Source organism: Salvia miltiorrhiza, unplaced genomic scaffold, assembly GCF_028751815.1.
Source record: "Salvia miltiorrhiza cultivar Shanhuang (shh) unplaced genomic scaffold, IMPLAD_Smil_shh fragScaff_scaffold_90:::fragment_4:::debris, whole genome shotgun sequence".
Lineage (NCBI taxonomy): Eukaryota > Viridiplantae > Streptophyta > Magnoliopsida > Lamiales > Lamiaceae > Salvia > Salvia miltiorrhiza.
In genome coordinates this window covers 2473-10000 of record NW_026651491.1, presented here as the reverse complement: position 1 = coordinate 10000, position 7528 = coordinate 2473, and the positions used below count along the sequence as shown (strand labels likewise).

Here is a 7528-nt window from a genome sequence, read left to right as displayed (position 1 = left end):
ATCCACGGAAGATCACACAAGACCTTTCACTATCACGATCAAGATGTTACAAAGAATTACACAACAAAGAGCTAGAGATGACAGCTCACAAGCCTAACTCAAGACTACTGTTTCTCAATCTCTCTTTTCACTCTTTTTCTCAGAGAATTCATAAAACTTCTAACCTAATCTATGAGGATTACAGAATGTATTTAAACTCATAAAATGATCAAGTAATGAGCTCACAAACTGAGCAGCAAGATGCTATGTGCGAAGTCGAATTCTGTTAGTTTGTTTTCAACAAACTAAATTCCTGCTTTGCACTTAAGCTCCTCAACTATTGATAATTTGCTTTTAACCCTTCACTTCATAGCTGCAATTATGAATTCACATTCTACATATTCAAATACTACTATTTATGCGGTCATTTTGTTTAAATACAAATTTTAAAATAAAGTTCCTATCAACGTCCAAAGATTTGATTTGTTCTATCGGTGAGTCATAAGTGTATACATGCCATGCAGTAACAGACCTACGAATTTAATTCTGATCGGACGAGATTTCATTGAAATTTTATGATCGGGCGAATTTATAGAATTTTTAAAAGAATCACATAAAATATATAGGTAATAAAAATAAAAATAAATGACCTGGCGGCCGTCGAGGGTGCCTAGCCTCTAGAATCGCCCCTGATGCCATTTAATTTGAATAAATATGATAATAATTATTTTTATATCCATCAGAATTTTTATTTATATTAATTTATCGATAAATATTTTTTATCAATTGATAAGTGAAAAAATAAAGGGTTCAATATGAGATATGTATCGTTATCATTGTGGCAGCAAGTGGGAAAATATTTCTTAGTTTCATTTGCAACTAGAAGTATTCGTGTGGTTTCAAATATTGGTTATCTCAGCTGTGTTTGTGTATTTGTAGTAATGGTGTTATTAATAATTGTTAGTTCAACTAATTTAAAGTACTGGTGTAATGATCGAATCTTACAACATTAGTACTGGTGTAATGGAGTATTTTTTTAAAATAAAAAATATTTCTCTTAAAAGATACTCCCTCCGTCCCGTTATTAACGGCACGTTTCTTTTCGGCACGGGTATTAAGGAGAATTGTATTAGGATAAAAGTTGTAGGGACCACATGTTTAATGTTACTACTAATTAATTTTAACTTTCTTCTTCATCAACACCCCTCTTCATCAACACCGGCGAGGCCGCCGCCGCCGCCGCCCCTTCGCCTCGTCAGATCTCAACTCAAGCCTCGCCGGCATTCTACTGGGTGTGGCCGACACAGAAATGCCCACACCAGCCCTCCCCTTTACAGAACTCCGGCGGCACAAACACTTCCTCCGTCGAAAACTCAAATCCCACCTTTCCTCCGTCGACCGCCACCGCCACTTAGATCCCTCCACCATCCAAACCATCTCCCACCGCTTCTACAAACTCAACACAAACAATAGGAAACCCAGATCTGCGAACAATATTCAAAATCTCAAACTTCCATGGCCAACAAACTTCAAAAACTCCAGATCCCACAAATTCAACATACCTCGCAAAAAGCGACCATGGGAAGAAAGACTGCGAGAGATAGACGAGCCCTAATTTCTGGCGAGGTGGAGACGGGCGAGGGAGAGGACGTCTCCGACTTGTCCGACGAGTGGTGCTTCCCGATCTTCCTGCTCTCCCACTCCGCCGGCGCCTCCGCCTCCGACTCCTTCTCTCTCTCTCCGCCAGCGGAGGATCCGCTATTGTCATCTCCGCCTCCAGATTCTGGAGCAGAGCCGACGGACGAGGGAGAGGACGGAGGTCACCGGACTTCGAGTAAAGAGAGGGACGGAGGCTACGAGATATATGCAGTCGCCGGACTTCGAGTAAAGAGAGGGGCTAAGGTAGCGGCGACGGCCGGAGGCGAGGCTGGAGGGTGGAAGCGGCGGGAGGGTGGAGGCGGCGAGAGGGAGAGACCGAAGTGGGAGAGAGAGAGAGAGGGAGAGATAGAAATTGCGTGTTTAATTTATTAGGCTTTTAATTAGGGATTTCATTAACATTAAACACTCCCTTATTTTTTCTAAAAAAGGAAACGTGCCATCAATAACGGGACAACCCAAAAAGGAAAACGTGCCATTAATAACGGGACAGAGGGAGTAAAATATTATCCTCTCTGTCCCACTTCAAATGACTCAAAAAAATTGGGAATGGAAATTAAGAAATATGTGATAAAGGTGAAAAGTGGTGGTGCGACAACTCAAAAAGTAGTGTTAAATACCTAATTTTATTTCTAAATTTGGGTTGAGTCATTTGAAGTGGAACAACCCAAAATAGAAATTGGATCATTTGAAGTGGGACGAAGGGAGTATAAATTTTATATAAGCAATAGCCGAATATATGGATTGAAATTGATGCAACACATTACATATAATTTTCTTTTTTAATTTGTTACACCGAAGAAAGGAAAAACGCACTCACACTCTAACCTTTTAGGTGACTGGAACCCAATGATATATAACAAAATTTTACGTATTTATTTTATATAATTTGTTCTCCTTCTTTCTTTCATGTTTCTATTTTATATATTTTTTTTTCTTATTTATTGTACATTAACAATTTCACTAACTAACAGATTTTTTTTTCTAACTTATATATATACTAAAAACAATGGGTCCAGATTACTAAAAAATTTGTTTAACTAAAGTAATTATTTACAGTATAATGAATACAATAAAAAAATATAATTTGTGAGGGATATATTTGTACTCTGAAATGATAATATTTTTAAATGAGCATTGATATGTTTACTGTTTACTATGTATATAAAAATAATACTACGTGAAATTTTTACTAAATTTTATGTACTCCTTAATAATATTTAGTCTTAACATAATTAGTACTCCCTCCGTCCCATTAAAGTTGGCCACATTTCCTTTTTGGTTGTCCCACTAAAGTTGGTCACTTTCTAAAAATAGAAATATTTATTTTAGCTAAGTCCAATTAGTTCATTTAATTAAAAATTTCTAATTAAATCTAAACCCTCTTTATTTAAAAACACACACACAAAACACACACTAACACACGCACACAGCCAACCCCCCCTCCCCCAGCGCCCGACCCCCTTCTCTTTTCTTCTCCGGCGGCCGCCCCATCCCCTGACCTCCCTCTCACTCTCCCTCGCCTCTGCTCTCTCAGGATCTGGCCCTCCACCGCCTCCCTTCACCTAGTGTCGCTCCACACCTCCATTTCTTCCACCCGCGCCGCCTTCCTCCACCTCCTCGCCTTCCTTCACCCGCCTCCGCCTCCGCCTCCCTCCACCTAGCGCCACTCCACAGCCTCCATTTGGGGCTAGGGTTTTTCCTCTCCGCCTCTTCGATTTGGGGCTAGGGCTTTGCCTTCGCCGCCGATTTGGGCTAGGGCTTTGCCGCTCCGCCTCTCCAGTCGGCTGCATCTGCGATTTGGGGCTAGGGCTTTGCCGCCGCCGCCGATTTGCCTCTCCAGGCAGCGCCGCTTCCTTCGGGTTTGGAGATTGAGGAGATTTCGCTGCGATTTGGGCGAGCGGCTGAAAATCTAAGCCTAGGTCCGCCGATTTGGGGGTGAGCGATGGAGTGTCGATTGGGTTATCTCTTTCATTTTTTCGGTTTTTAGCTGAACATTGAAGCTTGGTTTGGGTGAGGCAGGTGATGCGAAGCCTGGATTAATTTTTGATTGAAGCCTTTTTTTGGCTTTGGCTGAAAATCGAAGCCTAGCTTTGATGGGCGCCGAAGCTCGCCTGTCGTTGATTCGCCTGTGAAGGTGAAGTTTGGTTTGGGTGAGGGGCGAGCGGTGACCACCGGCGCCGGCGTCGCCGGCGCCGTCGCCGTTGCCATTACCAGATGCAGTGAAGTTAGGTTGAAGAAGATAAAGTTAGGTTGGAGGAAATTTTAATTAATTCATTAATTTTGATGGACCACATTTAATTAAACACTAACTATCCCTTTCTTAATCTCCATGCCGAAAAGAATGTGGCCAACTTTAATGGGACAGAGGGAATATTAATTAATTCAAACGTTTAAGTTCTATGATGGTAAAGAAGAAAAAATAATAGAATTACAAATACATAATTTATCTATCAACAATCGATTTTTTTTTTTAATTTTTAAGAAAAAAAAAATGTATACCCTATAGAACTATATATTGCATCCACAAAATTACCATTTTAATTTAAATTTTTGCAAATGTTCTTCGTGAAATACATCAATAAAATATTGGGTTAAGGTACAAATGCCCCCCTAAACAAGACACCCCTCGAGCGCATCCCTCTCCATTTTCTCGATGTTGGCCCAAATAAACCCCTAGAGTCCAAAAAAAGGGTACACTTAAACTCTGGCGTTAAACGGCCGTCTAACGCCGTGCACTTAAATTTTTAATTTTTGTTTTATTTTCTTGTGGGGCCCACCTTCATCACAACGATCCAAATCAACCACCTTCATCTTCTTCTTCATCTCTCCTATCATACTCAGTCGACACTCTCGAGTACCCGCCTTATCTTTTCAACATTCCCACCACCACCACCGCCGCCACAGCTTTCCTCCCACAACAAACCCCCATCTTCTCATCATCAATTCCATTATCATCATTCCTGCACGACCAACCATACAGATCCTCAGCCAATTCCGCAACACGCAGTTCCCCTCAATCGAGAGCGAAGACTCCGCAATGACAAAAGCCATTCTAGCCGGCTGTTGTGTATTGAATCGGGTTAACACAAATTAATATGCAAGTGCACGTAGTTTCAATAAGTAATAAAAGGAAGTATTCCAAGATCGTCTCCACAGGGAATGCAAAATAAAACTTAAACTATCTCATCTACAAAGAAACAAGCAATTTAAGAACTACTTGAAAGCTAGAAATTAATTAATGCTTTAAATAAAGATGATGGTTTTCTAATAAACTAAAATTAAACTAAGGTTGGTAAAAATCTTAACTAAAGTTAACTAGACAGAAGATAGAAGATTAAACAAAGAAAATAAATAAGAGAAACGGACTTGGATTGATGAATCCCTCTATGTCTTTCACACTGAACAGAATGCTGCAGCAATATTTAAGCAAAATCTCACAGTTACGAAAATTCACAAACATTCATAGAACTTTCCCAAATCCTATGGTTTCTCATTCTACAACTTTCTCGAGCATATTCCTATGCTAAATCAAGCTTAGAACAACAGATACACAGCTCCAATTTCTAACCGCACACAAGGCAAACAACATATTCCTATGCCACATGCTCTTATGCCATTCAACCTAGTCCACTACTCCCAACCTTTCAAGAATCAAGATGTAGCTAAATATCTTGCAAAAGATGGCCAATCAAGAGCAAGAAATAACATGAAGCACATCTGAATGGAAAATGAGAGATTCACTAAAATAAAGTGCAAGGAAATTACAAATTTAAGACATAGAGTTCATCAACAATTCAAGCCTCAAAAGTTTAGCTCATGCTTAAGATAAAGAAAGAGAAAATAAATTCAAAGCTAAGCATGATGCTAACAGTAGCCGGAACTACAGTTTGCATATTAAAAATATGAGTAAGAGAAAGAAAAGAAGCTAGAAATAGTAAGGATTAATGGTGTGCTCTGCTTCTTTCTTCTCTTTCTCCAAAAATAAGGTCCTTGTGTTTAATTTCAAGTGCTCCTCCTATCTCTCGTGCTCCCCCTGTTTTCCTCTTGTTTTCTGTGTAATGGATCCTGCCTTCAATTGCGGCTATCTTCCTAGATGTAGCAGCTAGGTTTCTCCAAAATAACCCATGAAAAGACCATGTTGCCCTCATTTGTTGTAGACTTCAGGTGCTCCTCTTTCTCCCTTTGATTTTTGCTGCGAGAAGTTCAATTTTTGTGCCAAATAAGCTAACTTTCACTTTTAGCAAGTGGTCCCCTCTCGTTTGCACATGAAAATCTCATCCAAGTCAACTGAGCAGAATGTTGTAGTAAACTCCCAGCAACGCTTAAGTCCCTACACAAAACCAACAAATCTCTCATTTGTCTATTTTTATATGAGATTAGCTAACTTTGGCATCAATTTTCATATATCTCAATTCTCAAACACCCAAAAACGAAAGAGCGAAACGACAATAAAACGTAAAAGAAAACCTAAAGAACTACACAAAACATGCATCAAACTCTTCTTAAAAGCTTAAAAGAATGAATAATAACTCTTAATACAAGAGTTATCACCGCCCTCTCCTCTCCTTCAACCTCCTCTACCTCTCACCACAACCTTCCCCGAAACATTCCCACTTCATTCACAAGATACCAAGCGAACTCCGCCCCTCGGCTCGCCTCCGCGTCTCAGAACCATAACAAGTTCAAAAGAGTCGTTTCATTTTTCAGAAAGCTGAACCTCCTGAGAAGCAGACATGAAATTCAGGGCCAAGGAAACCTCTCCACCGCTACGCAGCTGCACCACATGATCTCCGAGAGAAAGCGCCGCTAGAAGTTCAACGAAAGCTTCTAGATGCTCAGATCTTTCATCCCTCTTGGAACCAAGGTACCTAATTCACCATTATCGATCTTCCAATCAAAAATCCTTCCATTTTTTTCGGGGGGAAATCTCATGAGTCGTTATCTTGATGCAGAAGGATAAGGCGTCTGTGCTGAGCACCACCACCGAGTATCTGAGCTCGTTGAAGTGACAGGTGGCAGAGCTGGCCAAGCAGAATCTGCTTCTTGAATCGTAGATTAACTCGATACAGAAATCAAAAAGTGGAGTAGACGTTCTTCGTCCGGTGGCGAAAGGATTAGTGTGGAGATCGCGCAGGTTTCATCGTCGTCGTCGTCGGAGGAAGCAAGATTCTTGGATTTGAGGGTGAGAGGAGAATATTCTAGCTTGTTGGATTTGGTTGCTAAGTTGATTGAGTTCTTGATAGGGCAGCGCAGTGTGAGTTTGAGATCGGTGGAATCGAATACGAGGATGTTGGGATCAGTTGCAGTTCAGTAAATAAACATATATGGAGGTGGGCCCCACGTGAAAAAAAAAATTTAAGTGGACGGCGTTAGACAGCCGTTTAGAGCCTGGGTTTAAATGTACCCCCTTTTTTGGACTCTGGGGTTTTATTTGGGCCAACATCGAGAATATGGAGGGATACGCTCTAGGGGTGTCTTGTTTAGGGGGCATTTGTACCTTAACCCTAAAATATTTATCTACTCAATTATATTTATAATTTTTATACTTGTAAAGTAATGTAAAAGGTAATTCAGTAAAATAAAATAATTTCATTCTATTTCTAAATTTTATTTCTAGCTACCAATCATTGGAATGAAACCAAACTAATAATCACAATTTCATTCATGGTATTCCTTGTGCATGCCAAGCATGAGAATCATTTAAGATTTTTCATTTCATTCCCATCTTCATTTCATTCCTACTTCCATTCATTCCACTCTCATTCCATTTCATCATACCAATCACCTCCTTAGTCTCATTTCATTTGCGTAGACTTTAAGTACTTTATGGGTGCGTTCTCTTTGGTTGTAAATTTATCATTGGAAATGAGGGATAAACAAAATTCACTCT

The 7528-nt window shown here is 40.0% G+C and overlaps 1 pseudogene; it reads left to right on the top strand.

Annotated features, from left to right (window-relative positions):
• The first annotated feature begins 1557 nt into the window (after positions 1-1557).
• On the top strand, positions 1558-6973 carry LOC131003208 (putative transcription factor bHLH041; annotated as a pseudogene).
• Positions 6974-7528: the final 555 nt, after the last annotated feature.